The 21,915-nt window shown below is 34.6% G+C and overlaps 1 pseudogene; it reads left to right on the plus strand.

Moving 5' to 3' along the window:
* The first annotated feature begins 5,255 nt into the window (after positions 1–5,255).
* Positions 5,256–21,613, plus strand: LOC110649134 (beta-glucosidase 11-like; annotated as a pseudogene).
* The last annotated feature ends 302 nt before the right edge of the window (positions 21,614–21,915 follow it).

The following is a 21,915-nucleotide window of genomic DNA, read 5'->3' on the forward strand; positions in this document are numbered from 1 at the left end:
TTAATTGAACGGTCAGCCAATGAAAGATACATGTTTGTGGGCTTCAACTCTCCCATATTCAACTTCTCATATATTGAAAGTGGCATTAGGCTGACACTAGCTCCAAGGTCACATAAGGCATTTGCCACACAATTATCACCAATATGACAAGGACTGGAAAACACACCCGGATCTTTGAGTTTGGGAGGTAACTTCTTCTGAATTATAGCACTGCATTGCTCTCCCAAGTTGATGGTGTCATAATCTGCTAGCCTTCTCTTGTTGGAAAGAATCTCCTTCAAAAACTTGGCATAACTTGGCATTTGGGATAGTGCCTCAGTGAATGGCACATTGATATACAACTTCTTTAGCACTTCAAGAAATTTGCCAAATTGTTTGTCTAGCTTATGCTTGATGAATCTTTGAGGGTAGGGAAGGGTGGGCTTGTAAGGTTCAGGTGGGATGTATGGTTTCTCTCCCTCATCTTACTCACTTTTGCTTTCTTCTTCTTTTTCATTTTTCTTGCTCTCAACTGAATTTTCTTCTTTTGTGCTCTCTTTTTCTTCTCTCTTGTTTTCACTCTCTTGACCAACTTTCTTACCACTCCTCAAGGTCACAACCTTACATTGTTCATGAGGGTTTTGTGGTTGGCTAGGTAGTTTCCCATAGGAATTGCTTCCTGATGAGCTTGCTTGTTGCGCCAATTGAGTCTCCAACATGCGGTTGTGGACTTGTAATTGATCCATGGTTTGTCTCGTGTGTTGCATTTCTTCCTCCAATTTGCTATTCATCTTGCTTTGTTCAGCAAAAAATTTCTCCATCATGCTTTCCAAGGTTGGCTTTGGTTCATGAGGTGGAAGGGATTGTTGTGCTCTTGCTTGATATCCAGGTTGTGGCTGCCTTATGGGCTGAAATTGAGGCTGAAATTGAGGTCTACTCTGCTGCATATACTGCTGGTTATGAGCATAATTTGAGCTTTGACTTTGTTGAGCAAAAGTTGCCTGTGGTCTCCATGTTGAGTTGTTCACATCAGAGTAAGCATTTCCCATAGGTTTTTGTTGATAACCTCCTGCATAAGCAGCTTGTTCTTGCAAATAATCATCACCATAAGAAGAATAATCAACTCCACAACTTTGAGTTCCATCTGTGTAGGCAACTTGTTGCATAGTTGTAGGAGTTGAGGTTGTTGCCTTTGTGCAAAAATCACTAAGAAGCTGAGTCAACTGATCAAATCTTGCATTCTTGTAGCTAACTGAGTCAAGTTCATAAATCCCAGCCTTCTTTGGCTCAAGTGCTCTAGGATTTCCCCACAAATGGGTATTATGAGCAATCTTCTCTAATAAATCATAGCATTCTTCACTTGTCATTCTCATGAAATCTCCTCCTGCTTGTGAATCAATTGTGTTTCTTATGGTCGAGTAACTCGTGTAGAAATTACAACAATCATCCATTTTGGTATTTCATGATGAGGACATTGCCTTTCAAGCTCCTTAAATCTAATCTAAGATTCATACAAAGTTTCATCATCTCTTGGCTTAAAAGCTACTATTAAATTCCTCAAATGAGTAGTCTTCCCAGGTGGGAAAAATTGAGATAGAAAAGCTTGAGATAGCTGCTCCCAAGTAGCTATAGTAGCTTGTGGAAGTGAGTCATACCACTCTAATGCTGAATCCCGAAGAGAGAATGGAAATAAGGTGAGCCGAATCACTTCATCTGAAACTCCAGGTTGTCTTTGTGTACCACATATCATCAAAAATTTCTTCAAATGAGAATGAGGATTTTCAAGTGGACTACCTCCAAATTGTGAATTCTGAACCATTTGAATGAGACCGGTCTTTAACTCAAACTGATTAGCTCCAATGATAGGTCTGTTATCTCTCACATCTGCACATCTAGGAAAAGCATAATCCAACATGGATCTTCTCTGAGGATCATTTTGATTAACCACTTCATTTTGCCTATTTTGCTCATTTCCTCCATTGTTTCCACCAATAGCTCTATTTTGATTCTCCATATTTTCAATTGTCTCCTCTTGCGCAAATCTTTGTTGTTGTAGGGTAAATTTTTGTTGTTCTTCTTTTTCTGCTTCCTTTCTTCTCTTGTATTCCTTTTTGTTGGCTCGACAGAATTTTTCAATTTCAGGATTGAACAACAATTCAGTATCACTTGTGCTTTTCGATCGTCTCATAAACAAGAAAAGTACCTGAAAAACACAAGGAATAGTAGTAAAAATAAAAGAAAATAAAAATTCTAATTAGCTTAAAACAATTAAAATCCAACTTAAAAACAAACAATTCCCCGGCAACGGCGCCAAAAACTTGATATTGTGTCCGCAAGTGCACGGGTCACAGTAGTATAGTTTTAAAAAAAAATGATATCGATCCCACAGGGAATTGTGCTTAAATTGGAAATAAATGTATAAACTAATTAGAATGTAAAATGAAATTTTGGAATTAAAATTGGTATTTGAGGAATTAAAGCTAAATCAAACAATTAACTAAATTAATTGAACTAGATTACCAAGATTTAAATTGAAATTGCTATTTATAAATTTTATAGGAATTAAATCTAAATTCAATAAAAATTAAAGTGATTCTAGAGATTGGATTTTCAATATTGTTTGCATGTGGTTTTATCCCTAATTTAGCCAAACACATGAGAATTGCAATTTTGAGGGAAATCAATTCTTAAATTTTTGAAACCTTTTTCAAGCATCTCAAAGTTGGTTTTCATTAAATCAAACCATGTTTTCACAGTATTTCAAACCTAACAAAAACCCAATTAAAGCTCTAATTGATTTTGGAAAGTTCCCCTTAATTCTCTTAGCTTTTCTCTAACACCAAGAAAACCAAGTTTATTGCAAGATTATCTATCCCTAATATTCACTTTTCAGTCCATCTATTAAGGATTAAAGCTTAACTTAATGAGGGCCCATTCATCAAGCAAGGCAACAAACTCACAAGCAATAAATCAAAATGTAACAAACCTCATTTAAATGGCTAAATCAGTTCAAAACCACAATACAAAACAATATTTACAAACCCATCTCTAGAATCTCAAACAACTACTCACTAATCATAGTTTCTAAACAAACCCAAGTGTATAAATGAAGAAATAATGAGAATGTAAGCTAAGGAGTAGAAAAACCCAGAAAATTGCAGCTGAAGCTGCTGCTGGAAAGTGCAAAAAATGCCTCTGCAGCTGCTGGAAAAATGGAACCCGTGTCCCTCTCTTTCTCTCCTTCTTTCTTGCCAAAAATGCCTCCCTTTCTCCTTATGGAAAGAAAATGATAAAGGAGACTTTATATGGGTTAGGGATCTGCCCTAGAATGGGTAAAAAGGGGGAAGGTTCCAGAGAAAGTGAGGTAAAAAGTCAGAGTAACGCAAATGCCACGTCAGCCATTTCCAGTAAAAACGACATAAGCTGGATCGGTTATGTCGCAGGTTGTGTAGCTCTCGGCCTGAATATCTGACGATCCGATACAACCTGCGACATAAGCTAATTCGGTTGTGCTGCAGGTTGTGCAACAATCTGCCTGAATATTTGACGATTCGACACAACCTGCGACATAAGCTAAATCGGTTGTGTCGCGGGTTGTGTAACTCTCGGCCATTTTTTACTCAACTTCAAAAATTTTTGCAATTCAACTTTAATCTCCTCCAAATGGCTACTCTGATCAAAATACATCAAATTTCTCCAAATTTAACCTACAAAACAAATAAATTCCAAAAATTAAACTAAGAAGTGTGAAAATTGTAAAATTGACTAAATATATACTAATATCTATAATAATAGCTATGAACAAGGGTAAATTATGTGCAAAAATTACACCTAAATGATGATATAAAATGCATGCATCAATGTTCAGATCTACTGACAAACTGCATTGGAGGAAAAGAAGATGAGCATTCTGCATTATTCTAAGAAATGGACTATTCTATTATTGAATCCAGCTGCATGACAAATCACATGCAGCAAATTCATCAAAGTCTCAATTTTCTGCCATCTATGCCTTTTCTTGAAGTTGGATGTGTTAATTTGCAGGTTCATTAATTTTCTAGAGTTCTCGTTTATGATATTTGTTGGGCCATGCTCAAACACTAATGGAGAACAAGAGAAATCAGTGTTGTATTATCAACAAATGGTACTGATCACAGATCAGATGCTGCTGATGTGTTCCTTCTTCATATGCTAGCTCTTGGACATATATGTTTATTATCCATGTTTCTACATTAGCTTAGTTCCCATGTTGATGAGGCTAGTTCTACTGGTTGACAGAAATCATTATCATTATCATTATTATTATTATTATTATTATTATTATTATTATTATTATTATTATTATTATTATTATTATTATTATTATTATTTTATCAGCGATGCAAGATAATTTTATTACCAGAAAAACTCAACATGATCACAAGGCATACATTACTTTAATTCATCAGAACGTGCTTACAGGTCTCATTTTTATTTTAATCCATCAATTAGATAGAAACTCGTTTAAGTTGAGAGTAACTAATAACCAGTTTAAACTTGTATACAATTCGAATTATAAGTGACTTGAATCCAAAAGAGAGCATGGCAAATTGAAGTTCAACTACCTGACAACTTTTATCATTGGACTTGAAGTTCACTTATATATCCCAATCAATCCCAATTTAATTTTAAAATTAAATGAATATGTAATATTTTTATTTAAAAACTAACGTTTTGAATCAAAATGAATGCAATTAAAAACTGAACCGAATTTAGTTTATTTATATACTTAATGGAAATCAATTTACAATTAGAAAAATCCAACCATCCAACGTGACCTGAATCCAAAACAAATTGAACCATTTGCCGCTCTAAGGTTTTCAATATAGGGTTGTTAATCTGACCCAGCTTGGTAAAACCGCAATTAACCTCGCTCACTGATGTGTGGGCCAAATTACCCATCATTTTTAATTGTTGTGGACGTGTAGGCTAAGCCAAGATATATTAATTAACATATAAATATACAAGTTTTGTATAATCCTTAATTAATTAATACACCGAATGATGATTGTTGTGTGAGGAGGGAGTACAGAGTTACTGTCAAAGGTTACTTTCTTGGGCAACTTGAAATCATCTATGGTTATACTTGAAGGTTCAGCTTGCACTAATGTAAACTACCCCTTCACCTCATTGGTTCCAGCAATTCACGCTTTTGCTTTTGAACTCAATATAAGGGGCAATGCCAAGAAGTGAAAACCCACACAAGCACTTAAAATCATAATACCAACTTTATGATTATGGCTACTAAACACTCCCTTCAGTTGTTAGGGATGCTCTTCTTCCTCATAAGCTTGCTGGCTCTTACAAAGCCAGCAATGGCTGATGAAGATGATATCCCAGAAGATTTTAATCATGATTATTTTCCAAAAGAATTCATTTTTGGGACGGCCACTTCAGCTTACCAGGTATATATAGAAACCTGTATATTCTGGGATTGTAGCAGCATGTGCTCTCCCAAGTTTTATAAGAGGATTCTGAGTTTTTTTTTTTTTTTTTTTTTTTACTAACTATTGTTTATTGTATTCTGATTGAAGGAGCAGCAAACAAGTCAGGCAGAGTAGCAATTAGGGGTGAGCAATCGGTTCAAACCGAACCGAACCGAATTAAATTATGAAAATCGAACCGTCAATTTTAGAAACCGAACCGAACCGAAATTGGTGAAAAACCGAATCGAACCGAACCGCTTTATTTCGGTTCGGTTCGGTTTAAACCGATCGGTTTGATTTTTTATTGATTTTTTGATTTAGACTTGATTTTCAAGTTATTTGGTCTAATTTTGACTTTGGTTTGAACCTAATAATCATTAATCAATGAAATTAAACAATTAATATATATAAAATTAAATATAATTCATAAATTTTTCATAAAAATAAATTTATTCAAAAATCAATTCGGTTCGATTTGACTATATAAATCACTGTTCGGTTCTGTTCGGTTTAACCGATTTTTTTCTCTTCAAAACCAAACCGAACCGAAATAACCGAAATTTTTATAAATTGAAACCGAACCGAACCGATATAATTTTAAAACCGAACCGATTAAACCGAATTGACTCGATTCGGTTCGGTTTTTCGGTTTGAACCGAATTCTGCTCAGCCTTAGTAGCAATCGCCCATCAGTATCCAGGTATATATCTTTTTGTGTGTGTGTAAATTATTTAATATCTAAACTTCTTACGCAAAATGTTAATTATTTCTAAGCAATTTTGCAGATAGGATAACAAAACTTTTTATTTTTTTTTTATTTTCCCTCAAAATATATCCTTGTTTATTATCAACAATAAAATTAAACAAGATTTATCGATGAATTTTAGTTTGGTGATACTAGAGTTGCCTCTAGGACTATAAAGTCACGAATTCGAGTCCCAATCAAAATCAATTACCAAAAAAATAAATAAATAATAAACGAGATTTGTAAAATTGGTGTTACTGGAAGATATACAAAATGTGAAGAATATGGGTTTTGATGCTTTCAGATTCTCCATTTCATGGCCAAGAATTATACCTAGTAGGTGGTTTATAAAAGACTGAACCTTTAAACATGCGTTGGCTGCTTCAAATGAATTTTGCTACATTCTATATTCATGATTTTCTATCCTTTCTCTTTTTTTTTTTTTTTTTACTTTTATAATTTGAATATTCAGGTGAAAAGAGAAGCGAAGGGGTGAACGAGGAAGGGATTGAATTTTACAATAATGTTATCGATGAAATTATAAAAAAAATGGTGATAATTATCTCCTTTCTTTTTTAAGGATTCAAAATAGTGGATGGAAGTTTTATATCTATTATATTTAGATAATACTTTCAAAATGGCATTATATTTTCCATGTTAAAAGTGTAAAATACCAAGTATTTATAAAAAAAAAATAAAATTAATTGAACAACTGTAATTAATTAACTAGCTTACATGTTGTCATCTGGTTCCTTAATCCTTTTTTTTAAGGAAAGAAGGAACTTTATCTTCAAGCTAATCCCTTTTTTTTTTTTTTTGATAAGCAATCTAATTTTATTGGTTTTATATAGCATCCTGGAAAAAATTAACATACACTATCCAACTAGAACCCGGTCAACAGACCTCCCCCATACATCTAACCTAGGACAACGTATGTTAAGTGAAAAAACCTAGAGAAACGCAATACAAAGAGAATGCTCCAACTAAACTAAAACAGAGCTCAAAATTACCAAAGCACAAAGTGAATACTATGATAGAACTTCTCAAGAAGAACATAACAAAATAAACACAAAAGCAAAGAAGCAACAAACCACTAAGGCAATCCATAACACTCCTCATTTTTAAATAATTATTTTATATGTAAATATTATTATTTTATTATATTAAATATTATAATTTATTTGGAATTTTTCTGAATTTTAAAAATTGAATTTGATTTTCTTAAAACAATAAATTTCATTGATTTTTAAAAATTAATTTAAAGATTACGTGATAAAACTAAAAATATATTTGGACTCCAAAAATTTTTTTGAGTTTTCTAAAATTTTTTCAGAATTTTTAGGCCTTATTTTTGGTTTCAAGGCAAAGTAAAAATTCAATTTTGGGTATCCTAAATCAGACTGGCCGAATCGAAGTGGATCAGATCGAATCGATTTTATCAGACGGGCCCTTTTCATTTTTTTTTCCTCTCCTCCTTCTGTAAGGATCGGGCTCCAACCACTAGAGGAATTATCCGCTTTGGCTATAAGCCTCACGGTTTTGTCCCATAGGTGGAATGGAGAACTTCCCAGGAGGTCACCCATCCTAGGATTTCTCTCAAGCGAGCACGCTTAACCCTGGAGTTCTTCTAACTCTCCAGGCTATTCCACCAAAAGGCGTCTCTAGTGATTAGTTCTCCCATCTTATATATCATTACTTTTTGAACCCAAGACCATCTTCGTGCTTTGCCGATGTGGGATTTGCCTAAGGGACCTTTCTCTCCCCCTTTCAGGACTCAGCGTCCTCGCTGAGGTGCGATCGTGGACAGCAGCCCGCGCTGTCACGGCATGCCCTAGCACCTACGCGCTCCTAGCGTCGGCCAGCGGGCTCCCCATTGGGCCCGCCTTAGGGGCATAACATTGGCCATATCGGCATGGAAGGTAAGTACAGAAAAAAATCATAAAAGAGTTGTCATGTGCACAATATTAGATTTTGTGCCCTTTAAAGGTCCCTTAGGCAAATCCCACATCGGCAAAGCACGGAGATGGTCTTGGGTTCAAAAAGTAATGATATATAAGATGGGAGAACTAATCACTAGAGGCGCCTTTTGGTGGAATGGCCTGAAGAGTTGGAAGAACTCCAGGGTTAAGCATGCTCGCTTAAGAGAAACCCTAGGATAGGTGACCTCCTAGGAAGTTCTCTATTCCACCTATAGGATAAAACAGTGAGGCTTATGGCCAAAGCAAACAATTCCTCTAGTGGTTGGAGCCCGATCATTACAATTGGTATCAAAGCCGCTCGAGTATCCTCTTGGGCGATGGTGGGGCAAACCTCAGCGAGGACGCTGAGTCCTGAAAGGGGGGGAGAAAGGTCCCTTAGGCAAATCCTACATCGGCAAAGCATAGAGATGGTCTTGGGTTCAAAAAGTAATGATATATAAGATGGGAGAACTAATCACTAGAGGCGCCTTTTGATGGAATGGCCTGGAGAGTTGAAAGAACTCCAGGGTTAAGCATGCCCGCTTGAGAGAAATCCTAGGATGGGTGACCTCCTGGGAAGTTCTCCATTCCACCTATGGGACAAAACCGTGAGACTTATGGCCAAAGCGGACAATTTCTCTAGTGGTTAGAGCCCGATCGTTACACCTTCAGCGCCCCAACACCCCCACCCCTTTAGCCCTTGATTCTCTCTCCTCACTCCTCCCCACTGCTAGTCACCACCTCCTCTCCCTTCCCCGGACGTCGGCGCCTCACCTAGGAGTCTCCCCCTTGCCGACCGCCGCCCCAAGATGCTGGAAAATGTATCCAAAGTCCCTTATGCACGCAGCGCATTGTCTCACCTTTATGACCAAAATCCAGTCGATCTGGCCACCAATTGGATTGGGTCTTATCCTAAACATCATCTATACCTCAAGAGCTTTTCATAGATAACAAGATCACAAATTTTCATTAAGTGGATTGTCCAATTTTAGCCCGAAAGTTTTAGTCCATTTTAACTTTTGGGCTAAATTTCTCCCACACTAGAAACTCCATAAAAATTCTGAGAGTACTGGCATGCTCCACTCGATGAGATTTTCATGGCAATATAAATTTTAAAATTTTTCAACATCTAAAATTCGATGGGCCCCACAGAATTTGCAATGATTTTTCGAGCTTTAAATGAGCTTAATTTAATTCTTACATATTTTATTCTAACCCCAAGTGTTATGGGTTTCGCGTAGGTACCTTCATTTTGTGAAAATTTAACTGTCACCTGGATCCATAATTTTAGGCTGAACAAACAGGCTATCAAAGCTGTTTCATAATCAGATTAGAATTGCAATCCTCCTTGCCATTTGCAGATGCCCCGGATATATTCCAAAGTGTCAGAATTGGCATATGTAAACTCGAACTCTGAGTTTCTTTAATTTTATTATACTGAGTTTAGAATAAAAATTCATAAAATATTCCTGGGTAGCTAAAAAATTTTAATTCCTTTTGCATTGGCTTTATAATATTGTTAAGGACTGCAGGGCAAAATTTTTAAAATTTTAGAGCTCATTTAAATGATTGTTACAAAATGTTAGCTAGGATCTACCAGATTTCTAGCATAAATTAGGGTGTCTTTTGCCTCTTTAAAGCTTTGTTTGAATTTAATACTGATGAATTTGTAATATAATTATTTAAGTGAGCCGGGTTAGCCTTCCTCCTCCGCCCAGCCACCGTAGTGATTTGTGAAGTATTGTGCGTAGATATTGATTTTATTTATAATTTCAATATTATTGTTATTATATATTCACAACATGCCCATGCATTGATGCATGAATTCACAAGTATACGGGTTGTATCAAGTAATAAAGTGATAAGTCAAGTATTGTTCCCACAAGGATTTGCCGTTTGAGTACCAAACTATGAATGAAGCAATTATTTGGGTTAATGATTAGTGAATAAATGGTAAATGTAAATGAGCAAAGTAAAATTAATTAATCTAACTAAAATGGGTAAAGAGCAAATAAATAAATTCTAAATCTAGATGCAATTAAACTGAACTAATAATGGGTAATTTAAATCAAAGTCTAATTATGATAAAAATGATTCCAAAGTTGGGGGTTCATGCATAAATTAATTAGAATTTGTCTTAGTTATTTCAATTTTAAAGGAAAATAGAGTTTGAAGGTAATTGATTCTAAATTCCTTTGATATTTTTTTCAAGTAAATCAAAATGTATTTTAAAAAAACCAAACCTATTTTCGTACGATATTTGATTAACTTGAAACCCATTAAGTTTTGTAACCAATCAACAAACCCTCTTAATACTCTAATTTATTTCTAAATCTAGGTGATTTTAAGTCCTAATCTTTGATTATCTATCAATAATCTTCACCTTTCGATCCTTCAATCAAAGATTAACGCAATACCTAATGGGTATCAACATTAGGCAAATAAATTAAGCATAAAAGGAAAGAATCAAAACTCATATTTGTATAAAATATGAAAATAACTTGTCCACATCTATAAATTAATCTAAAATATGTTTTCCAATTCTAAAATCCAAAGAGTTTACTCACTCATGTTGGTATTTACAAGAAAAATTGATGGAAAAATAAAGAAAGATATGATAAGAGGACTAAAAATAAAAAACCCAGGTAGAAGAACCCAAAACTCTGAGTTCTGGAGCTTCCAGAAATGGCTGCAATAGCTCCTTTTCTTTAGAATTGATGGCATCCTCCTCCCTTCTCCTTTTTGTAATTTTTCTTCCTTTCTTTCTTATTGTTACCTCTTGTTGTTGCAAAAATTAGAAAATGATGCTTTTATATGGTCCCAAAAGTTTCCCTAAAAATAGATAAGAGCCAAAAAGTGGATAAGAATTGAGGTGTAAAAATATTCAAATCAGCAAAGCTGTTCACATTCTGGACAGTCTGCTTAGTGTATTGCTTACCCTAAGCAACTTCAGCAATTTTCGGCCTCTGCATGCACTGTCTACTTAAGGTTAAGCAGACTCTCAGTAAATCTCAGCAGGTTTGGGATAAAATGAATTTTTCTACTCATGTTTGACTTTCAGTTTAACCTGAGTTACACCTTAAGCACTGTTGCTTACCCTAAGCAGGATCTCAAGTAGGACCCAAAGTAAATCTCAGCAAGTTTGTGGATGAAAACCTGAATGTGTTGGATTTAAGCCGTGCTTGACTTGCGGCTTGCCCCAGGCTTAAGGCTAAACAATTTGGCATACCCTGAGCAACATTATAAATAAAGTCTCAAGCAAATTTCGGCCAACTTAATCTTTCAAGGCTTAATTTCTTCAACTTTCCTTCATACTTAAGGGGCTCTAAATTTTTTCAAATCACTTTCTAATTCACTTGTTGACCTTCAATTTACCTCAAAAACCTATTAAAAACAACAAAATTATAAAAATCAAATATAAAGTAATTAAAGTTAACAAATAAGCTAAAATAAAGCTAAAGACATAAAATATACTAAAATATAAGGGCAAAATGGATGCAAAACTACTCTAAAATGCTTATATAAAATGAGTGCAGCATGCATCACTTAAAGATATACGTATTAGCTATTATAGGCATATTTTGTGTTGCATCATTACTTGATGGTTTGATGTGGGTGTCGCCTTAGGATAATTTGGAACTGTATACATGTGTCGGCATGCGTGTAGTGTATTGGTGGTGGATATGGGTAGGATGGGTAATTCGATTTGAGCTAGTCTCACTTGGGGCTCAATTCTTTCATGATAAGTCAGAGTGAGTACAGCTTTAAGTTGATCTCGCTGACCTCCGCATTTAGATTATAAGAGAAAGTCTGGCTGGAGTTGATCTCGATAGTAGGCCTTGAATTAAGAGAGCTGTATAGGAGATCAGCTCCCATATTATATTTATATTGATGTGACATATGGGTGTGTATCTTTGTGCGAGCATTATTTGAAATTATTGAAATTGCTTATCTATGTTGTATTTCATCCTTAGGAATGCATTAGTACTATATAGTTATAGAAATTGTATATAAAATCAATATCTTACTCTAAGAGTCGAATGCTCACTCCTGTTCACTCTGTTTTTCAGGTTATAGGAGGACTTTTCTTTGTCATTAACTTGCTTTCTTCCTCGCAGGTCCATTAGTTGTTTTTTCCATATTCTGTGTTGTTTATTTTGAAATCTAGATCTCTGCATGTATTAGAAATATTGTATTTAGTATGGGACTATAAAAGAATATTTATTTTGGAATTATAAACTTATTAATCTATGCATGTGTGAAGGTGTGGATGAATGTTCACCTGGGATGAGGGAGCTGAGCACTCATTTAATTTTTATTGCTATGTTGGGAATGGTAAGGGTGAGCTGAGCTCCCCAAATATATGTATTTTGTGATCATAAGTCGGGTGAGCAAAAAAAACTCTCCGTTGGATGGACCAGGTTATGGCCAGACTTTGTCCCGTTAGTTTCTTGAAATGGGCTCAATATGGGCTTTTAGGTTGGGTTAAAGATCAATTTAGACTTATTACGGGCTTTGGAGGCCTTATACTGACCAAAGTCCTAACGCCGATCTAACCCAGAATTTGGGGACGTGACACAATCAGCCTAGCAAAAAGGTATACCAAATGCCTAATTATACCAAATACCTAACTTCAAGCTAATCCCTTAATGAAGTTAGAAAATTATACCAAATACCTAATTTATTTTTTCACAAAATTCAAGCCTAAAACCTTTTTTTTCTATTTTTTAGTGAAATACTCCCCAAGCCCTAGAGAACAAATATGGTGGCTTTTTAAGTGCTAATCTTGTTTAAGTCTACAGCTTCCTATTATATTTTCAAAATGTTATAGGTTCAAATGTTAATATTAATTTCTTTTAATAATGATACCCTCGAGTAATTAATAAAATATTTTATTAAATGATTGCTTAAAATATAGGAATGATTTTTGTGATTATGTGGATCTTTGCTTTGAAAAGTTTGGTGACCGAATGAAGTATTGGATGACATTCAATGAACCATGGTCTCTTAGCAGATTCGCTTGTGACGATGGACTTTTTGCCCTTGGTCAATGCTCATCTTGAGTGAATCGTAAATGTCAGGCTGGAAACTCTACCACTAAACCTTACATAATTGCACATCATCTGCTTCTTGCTCATACTGCAACTATACAAGTATATAGAAAAAATTACCAGGTATGTATATATGGGTTATGAATTATTTTGTTTCTTTCACCAATAGAAAATGGATGAAAATTTGAGATTTTTATTAATGTTCATTGTGTAGGCAACTCAAGGTGGTAAGATCAGGATAACATTCTTCACCTTTTGGTATGAACATATTTCCAATAGATCAGCTAATGTAGATGATGCCAAAACAGCTCTTGATTTCATGTTTGGATTGCAAGTCTTTCTTCCAAATTAAGCTAGCAATTAAATGTACACAAGTCCTTGATTAATAATCATAATTTTTTCATATTTTCTAGATGGATGGATCATTTAACTTATGGTCATTACCCAAGAACAGTGAGGGATTTAGTAGGAGATAGATTACTCAAGTTTACTGAAGAAGAATCTCAATTGCTTAGAGGATCATATGATTTTCTTGGATTAAAATACTACATTTCATATTTTGCAAAACCAAAAGCTACAATTGATCCAAATCATATTAGATACAAAACTGATAGTCACGTTACTTGATAAGTGCATAATTTATTAATTTTACTCCCATCACATTTAGTATTTTTAGTGTGTTTTTTTTATGTTTAATTCAGTTGGTTAAAATATATTTATCATTTAGACATATTTTTACATAGTTGAGAAATAATTGTGTTAAATGGAGAAATTTTCAGCGTTTGACCTTTGCTGTATTTTTTTAGGTGTTACTTGATAAGTGCATAATTTATTAATTTTACTCCCATCACATTTAGTATTTTTAATGTGTTTTTTTATGTTTAATTCAGTTGGTTAAAATATATTTATTATTTAGACATATTTTTACATAGTTGTGGAATAATTGTATTAAATGGAGAAATTTTCAGCGTTTGACCTTTGCTATATTTTTTCAGGTGTTTCTAAAGTTGTGGGTCTCCAAATTGATTGTTGTTTAATCCATTGAAAAGCTAAGATAGAGCACTTCAAATGATAAAGAGGGACCAAAGCCCAAATCAGTCTCCAAGGTTGACAAAATGAGCTATGGATCTATTGCAAAACCTCTACAACTTCTATGAAGGGCTGGACGAGAGATGAGACCATTTTAATTGTCAAAAATGGCAATGAAGTCGTCACAGTGGGTTGGACTGTCTGACTGAACCAGTCTCAGTTTTTGGGCCATAACTTGAGCTGTAGACCTCGGATTTGGGTACATGAGTACCCGTTGGAAAGCTAAGAAATAGGGCTACAACGTTCCTGAAGAGGACAGAGGCAGATTCGGAAAGAAAGTCACTGAAAATTTGCCTTGATTCCAGAAACGTGAATGCAAGCTGAAAATCTGCATCTTGAATTTCAAAACCTTTCCTAGTTTGGTTTGGTTCCTATCTTTAGGATTAGGTTTTTTTAGTATAAATACGTCTTTGGGTAGCAACTAAAAGCATCCTAATTCATATTTCATTCTCCATTTACATTCTAGATTTCTTCTTTATTTCTTCTTTAATTTTCTGTAAGCCATGAACATGAGCGGCTAAGTTTTTAATTCAGTTCAAGGGATTCAAGTTCTTATGTGTGATTTGTGAGACCAGGTTCTTAATTTAATTTATGTCTTTTTGAATATCTATTGTTTTCTGATTTAATTATTTTTGATATGTTGAATGATTTGCTAAAAAGTCCTATTAGTTAATTGTTTGATTTGATCAATTGCTAGTTCATCTTCATAATCTGTAATTGTTGTGTAAGATTGAACATGAGTAGCAATTAGGTTTTATTGATTATGATCCCAGTTTTCGATAATAACCTAAGGAAACAATAGGGTGGATTAAATGATTTATGCTTCATAAATTATTGTTCAGCTTAACTACTTCATTTTCTTAAAGCAGTTATTAATTTGATGAGGATTGCTTAATACCAACTCAGTTAATAATTAAAGTCGATAAGAGTGCTGGGCTCGAATTGAAGAATATAGGAAAGTCAGGGGTTTACCTCGCTATTTGGTAAATCTACGTTAAGTATTCAATAAGAGATAATTGTATTTCTTTTGTCTATGATCAAATCAATGCATTGGAATGCGAATTACCTTGGACTGAAGTTTGTTTAAATTGAGATTTTCATATTTAGTTCTTGAATTTCTGATTTCTTTTGATTTTGTGTTACAAACCCCCCCCCCCCCAAATCTTTGTTTCTTTCGTTTTTCATTACACACAAGTGCACGAAATTTAATAATTCAGTCTCTAGGGTTCTACCTGGATTTACCACTTGCAGCAGAAAATATTTTATTAATAGTAATTTCAGTTAATTTAATTTCTGGTAGATTTGACACCCATCAAGAATTTTGGCGCCATTGCCGGGGACTGAAATTTATTGGAATTCGTGTTTTTGTTGTTAGGATATTTTGTTATTAACTTTGTTTGTGAAGTGTTGCTATTTCAGGTTTTCGAAAAAAAAAAAAAGAAAAAAAAAATTTACGGTGTTACTGTTCAGTATTACTGTTCATTAAGGATTTTGGTTGAATTTAGAGGGCAGCCCATACCTATTTTGAAGGAAACGACGCTTTGATCAAGTCCATAGGATTTTTTGGCCCCGCCCTCTTGAGGCCAAATTCCATTGTTTTCTAGGGTTTGAGGCATTTTTTTGTTTTTACTTTGATTTTTTTTTTTTTGTTTATGGCAAGAATTTCTCAATCTGGTGAGTTGATCTTTGATCCAGAAGTAGAAAAAATAGCCAAACGATTGAGAAAATTAACGAAGCAAGCTAGGCAGATTCCAAGTACATCTGAAGGAGTCCAATCTCCAAAGGAGCTAAGTTCGGATTTGGATTCAGAGTCAAGTTTCGAAAATGAGACCATGGCTGCTAGGACTTTGAAAGAGTTAGCTGCTCCTGATCCAAACTAATAGCCTTTGTGTATTCAATACCCTGCTTTAAATGTTGCGTTTGAGTTGAAATCTGGACTAATCCATTTGTTGCCTAAGTTTCATGGTCTTGCAGGTGAGGATCCACATAAGCATCTAATAGAATTTCATGTTGTGTGTTCCAGCATTAAACCTCAAGGAGTTTCAGAGGATTAGATCAAGCTTCGAGCTTTTCCCTTCTCACTGGGGGGCATAGCTAAGGATTGGTTATATTACCTTCCTTCTGGATCTGTCAACTCATGGAATGGGATGAAGCAGATGTTTCTGGAGAAGTATTTTCCTGCTTCCCGTGATGCCAACATAAGAAAAGAAATTTGTAGCATCTAGCAGTACAATGGAGAGAGCTTGTATGAGTATTAGGAGAGATTTAAGAAGATGTGTGCAAGTTTTCCCTATTATCAAATAAGTGAACAGCTTTTGATTCAGTATTTCTATGAGGGACTTCTACCAATGGACAGTAGTATGATAGATACTGCTAGTGGAGGAGCTTTGGTTGAAAAGACACCAGAAGAGGCAAGGAGGCTGATTGCTAACATGGCAGCAAATTCTCAACAGTTTGAAATGAGAATGGATCACACACCTATGAAGGTTAATGAGGTAAGTACATCTAACCTTGAGAAACAAATTTCTGATTTAACTTCTTTGGTGAGGCAGTTGGCTGTAGAGAACATGCAAACTGTTAAGGCATGTGGAATTCGTTCGGGTTCGGGTTATGCTACTGATATGTGTCCTGCATTACAAGAGGATGAATCAATGCAACATGCTAATGCAGTAGGACATTATGGACAGCCACAATGCAGGTATGATCCCTATTTGAATACTTATAATCCAGGATGATGAAATCATCCTAATCTGAGTTATAGGAATCAATCGGTGGAAAGCCGATACCATCAGTAGAGACCACAAGTGAATCAACCACCTCCAACTCCACCTCCACCTCCGCCTCCCTCAATTCAAGGTATGTCACTTGATGAAATTGTTAAGGCTTTGGCTAAAAATACCCAATAGTTTCAACAGGAGACCAGAAATAGCATTCAAAACATAGAGAGGCAGATTGGTCAGTTAGCTTCATCTGTAAGCAAGCTTAAAGCTCAAGGTTCTGGAAAGCTTCCATCACAAATAGTCATGAACCCCAGAGAAAATGTGAGTGCGATACTATTGCGGAGTGGGAAAGAAGTTGATAATCAAACTCCACATGAGTCAACAAAAAAGAAGAAGCAAGGAGAAAAAGAGTTTGAAATTGAGGTAAATATTGAACCTAAACTGAATAAGGTTAATAATTCTGTTCTTCCTCCATTCCCATATAGGTTGGCTAAAAATAAGAAAGAAGAACAAGAGGAAGAAATTTTGGAGACTTTCAGAAAAGTGGAGGTGAATATACCTTTACTTGATGCAATCAAACAAGTTCCTAAGTATGCTAAATTCCTTAAGGAATTATGCATTACAAAGCGCAAGTTAAGGAATAATGAGAAGATCAGTGTGGAGAAAAATGTGTCGGCATTAATTCAGCAAAAATTACCCCCTAAGTGTAAGGATCTAGGTTCATTTTCTATTCCTTGTAGATTAGGTAATTCTAAATTTGAACGTGCAATGGTAGATTTAGGAGCATCTATTAATGTTATGTCAAATTCAGTTTTTCAAACTTTAAATTTGGGTCCTTTGAAAGAAACGAGTGTCATTATTCAGTTAGCTAATCGTTCTAATGCTTACCCATTAGGAGTAGTTGAGGATGTGTTGGTGCAGGTTGGAGAATTGATTTTTCCTGCAGATTTTTACATTCTGGATATGGAGGATAGTGTTCCCACATCAAAGTCAGCTTTGATTTTGTTTGGAAGACCTTTCCTCAAAACTGCCAAGACAAAAATTGATGTGGATGATGGTACCTTAACTATGCAGTTTGATGGAGAGACTGTCAAATTTAATATCTTTGATGCCATGAAGTATCCTGTTGATGATCATTATGTCTTTTCTATTGATGTTGTTGATACAATTGTGCAGGATGTCTTTGAGTTAAGCATGGAGGATGAGTTAGAAGTGGTGATTAGTCAAGGAATTCAAGAAATCAATACCAATCCACCATTAAGTGTAGAGGTTCAAGAGGCAGTAATGGCAATGCAGTCATTACCTCCTGTTCAAAAAAAGGTATGGAGTACCAAAGATCAACTTACCTGTATCTCACATAAAATTGTTACCTTCTGTTGTGCAGGCACCAGTCCTTGAACTCAAGCCTTTACCTGAGCATTTGAAGTATGTTTACTTGGGAGACAATGAGACACTTCCAGTTATCATCTCAAGTAATTTAACAAAAATTGAAGAAGACAAATTGACTAGGGTTCTGAGACTACACAAGAAAGCAATTGGATGGACAATAGCTGACATCAAAGGTATAAGTCCATCAGTGTGCATGCACAGGATTTTACTGGAGGATGAGGCTAAACCAAGTAAAGAAGCTCAAAGGAGATTGAACCCACAGATAGTGGAGGTTGTGAAGAAGGAGATTTTAAACCTACTAGATGCAGGAGTTATTTACCCAATTTCAGATAGCAAATGGGTAAGTCCAGTCCAAGTAGTGCCAAAAAAATCAGGAGTCACTGTGGTAGCAAATTAAGATAATGAAGTTGTTCCAACAAGGATTCAGAGTGGATGGCAAATGTGCATAGACTATCGCAAGCTGAATTCAACAACAAGGACCACTTCCCACTGTCATTCATTGATCAGATGCTTGAGCGATTAGCAGGCAAGTCTTATTTCTATTTTCTTGATAGCTTTTCTGGATATAATTAAATTGTGATTGCACCGGAGGATCAAGAGAAGACTACCTTCACTTGCCCTTTTGGAACTTTTGCTTTTAGAAGGATGCCCTTCGGGCTTTGTATTGCACCTACCACATTTCAGAGATGCATGATGAGCATATTTTCAGATTACATTGATACTTGCATTGAGGTATTCATGGATGATTTTACTGTGTATGGTGATTCATTTGATGCATTTTTACATCATTTAACTTCTGTTCTTGAGAGATGCATTGAGAAAGATCTTGTTTTAAATTTTGAGAAGTATCATTTTATGGTGGAATAGGGGATTGTTTTGGGTCATGTTGTCTCTAATAGGGGTATTGAGGTGGATAAGTCTAAAATTGATTTAATTGTGAACTTACCCTATCCCACAACTGTGAGGGAAGTACGCTCTTTTCTTGGTCATGCAGGTTTCTATCGCAGGTTCATTAAGGATTTTTCTAAGATAGCATTGCCTTTGTCTAGACTCTTGCAAAAAGATGTTTCTTTTGAGTTGAGTGAAGAGAGCAAGGAGGCTTTTGACAAATTAAAATCTGCATTGAGATGGGCCATAACTTGGGCTGTAGACCTCAGATTTGGGTCCATGAGTACCCGTTGGAAAGCTAGGAAATAGGGCTACAACTTTCCTGAAGAGAGCAGAGGCAGATTCGGAAAGAAAGCCACTAAAAATTTGCCTTGATTCCAAAAACGTGAATGCAGGCTGAAAATTTGCATCTTGAATTTCAAAATCTTTCCTAGTTTGGTTTGGTTCCTATATTTAGGATTAGGTTTTTTTAGTATAAATACATCTTTGGGCAGCAGCTAAGAGCATCCCAATTCAGACTTTCATTCTCCATTTACATGCTAGATTTCTTCTTTATTTCTTCTTTAATTTTCTATAAGCCATGAACATGAGTGGCTAAGTTTTTTAATTCAGTTCAATGGATTCAAGTTCTTATGTGTAATTTGTGAGATCAGGTTCTTAATTTAATTTATCTCTTTTTGAATATCTATTGTTTTCTGATTTAATTGTTTTTGATCTGTTGAATGATTTGCTAAAAATGCCTATCAGTTAATTGTTTGATTTGATCAATTGCTAGTTCATCTTCATAATCCGTAATTGTTGTATAAAATTGAACATGAGTAGCAATTAGGTTTTATTGATTATAATTCCAGTTTTCGATAATAACCTAAGGAAACAATAGGGTGGATTAAATGATTTATGCTTCATAAATTGTTGTTCAGCTTAACAACTTTCTTTTCTTAAAGCAGTTATTAATTTGATGAGGATTGCTTAATACCAACTCAGTTAATAATTAGAGTCAATAAGAATGCTAGACTCGAATTGAAGAATATAGAAAAGTCAGGGGTTTACCTCGCTCTTTGGTAAATCTACATTAAGTATTCAATAAGAGATAATTGTATTTCTTTTGTCTATAATCAAATCAATGCATTAGAATGTGAATTATCTTGGACTAAAGTTTGTTTAAATTGAGATTTTTATATTTAGTTCTTGAATTTCTGATTTCTTTTGATTTTGTGTTACAACCCCCCCCCCCCCCCCCAAATCTTTGTTTCTTTCGTTTTCCATTACACACAAGTGCACGAAATTTAATAATTCATTCTCTAGTGTTCGACCTGGATTTACCACTTGCTGCAGAAAATATTTTATTACTGGTAATTTCAGTTAATTTAATTTATGGTGGATTCGACACCCATCATTACTGAAACTCGTAAGTTCAAGTAGAAAAATAATACATTGCAGGTGGAAAAAGTGTGTTTGTGTATATATATACATATATCAACTTGCGCATATCTATATTTGTTGATAAGTTTTTCTTCTCAGAATTAACATCATAAAATTCTTTTCTTTTCTCGCAACTTATGATTATGATGGTAATCTTATTGGTCCATAGGTTAGTATGCAAGAAAATGAATTGATAAAAATATAATATACAGAAAATAATTTATTTAAGGATGGTGTCACTAACATATAGTCTAAAATTTGTAGGCTTACACACCTTGGTTTTACATTTTCCCTAAAGGAATCCGACATCTATTGAATTACACCAAAGATACATACAATGATCCGGTAATTTACATTACTAAGAATGGTAAGCGGTGAATGTCTTTCTCATGTACAAATACTAGCTAGTTAATTACATTTATATTTAATTTGATCTCATTTTTATGTTTCTTATATACTAATTTAGGAGTTGATAATGCCAATAATGAAAGCCAATCCATTAAGGATGCGCTTAAGGATGAATTTAGGATAGACTATTATCGAAAGCATATGTGGAATGCATTGGGATCTCTAAAGTGAGTCCAAACTCCAAAATACTAATATACACAGAGGTTTTTATAATTTTTAATTAATATTCCTAATAATGATGTTTTGTTTTGGCAGGGATTACAATGTTAACGTTAAAGGTTGCCTTGCTTGGTCATACATGGACAACTATGAATGGAATATTGGTTATACATCAAGGTTTGGTTTGTATAATGCAGACTACAAAGATAACCTGAAAAGATACGGTAAGCATTCAGGTGATTGGTTCACAGGATTTCTGAAACTGAAGACTAGACCAAACAACATCACCCAGATTACTCCAAAGAATTCCAGGAAGGTTGGCAAATTCTGCATAATGTAGACTAATTGCTTGTGTCTTGCTATTAAATAATATCGTTGGGCTACTATTAAGCTCCAGCGACCTAACTTATATAGTAATAATTTTTCCATGATGTACTCATTATGAAAATTTTAAGAGTGGCTTGTTGTATATTGGTATTCTATGTTTGAATTAAATGTTATTATCCTATTGACATATATATATATATATATATATATATATATATATATATATATATATATATATATATATATATACACACAAATAAAAATGTTCCAAAGAAAATTATGGATTATTTTCTATTTTTGTTTCTGGTATAAGAA

Source organism: Hevea brasiliensis, chromosome 8 (genome assembly GCF_030052815.1).
Source record: "Hevea brasiliensis isolate MT/VB/25A 57/8 chromosome 8, ASM3005281v1, whole genome shotgun sequence".
NCBI classification, from domain to species: domain Eukaryota; kingdom Viridiplantae; phylum Streptophyta; class Magnoliopsida; order Malpighiales; family Euphorbiaceae; genus Hevea; species Hevea brasiliensis.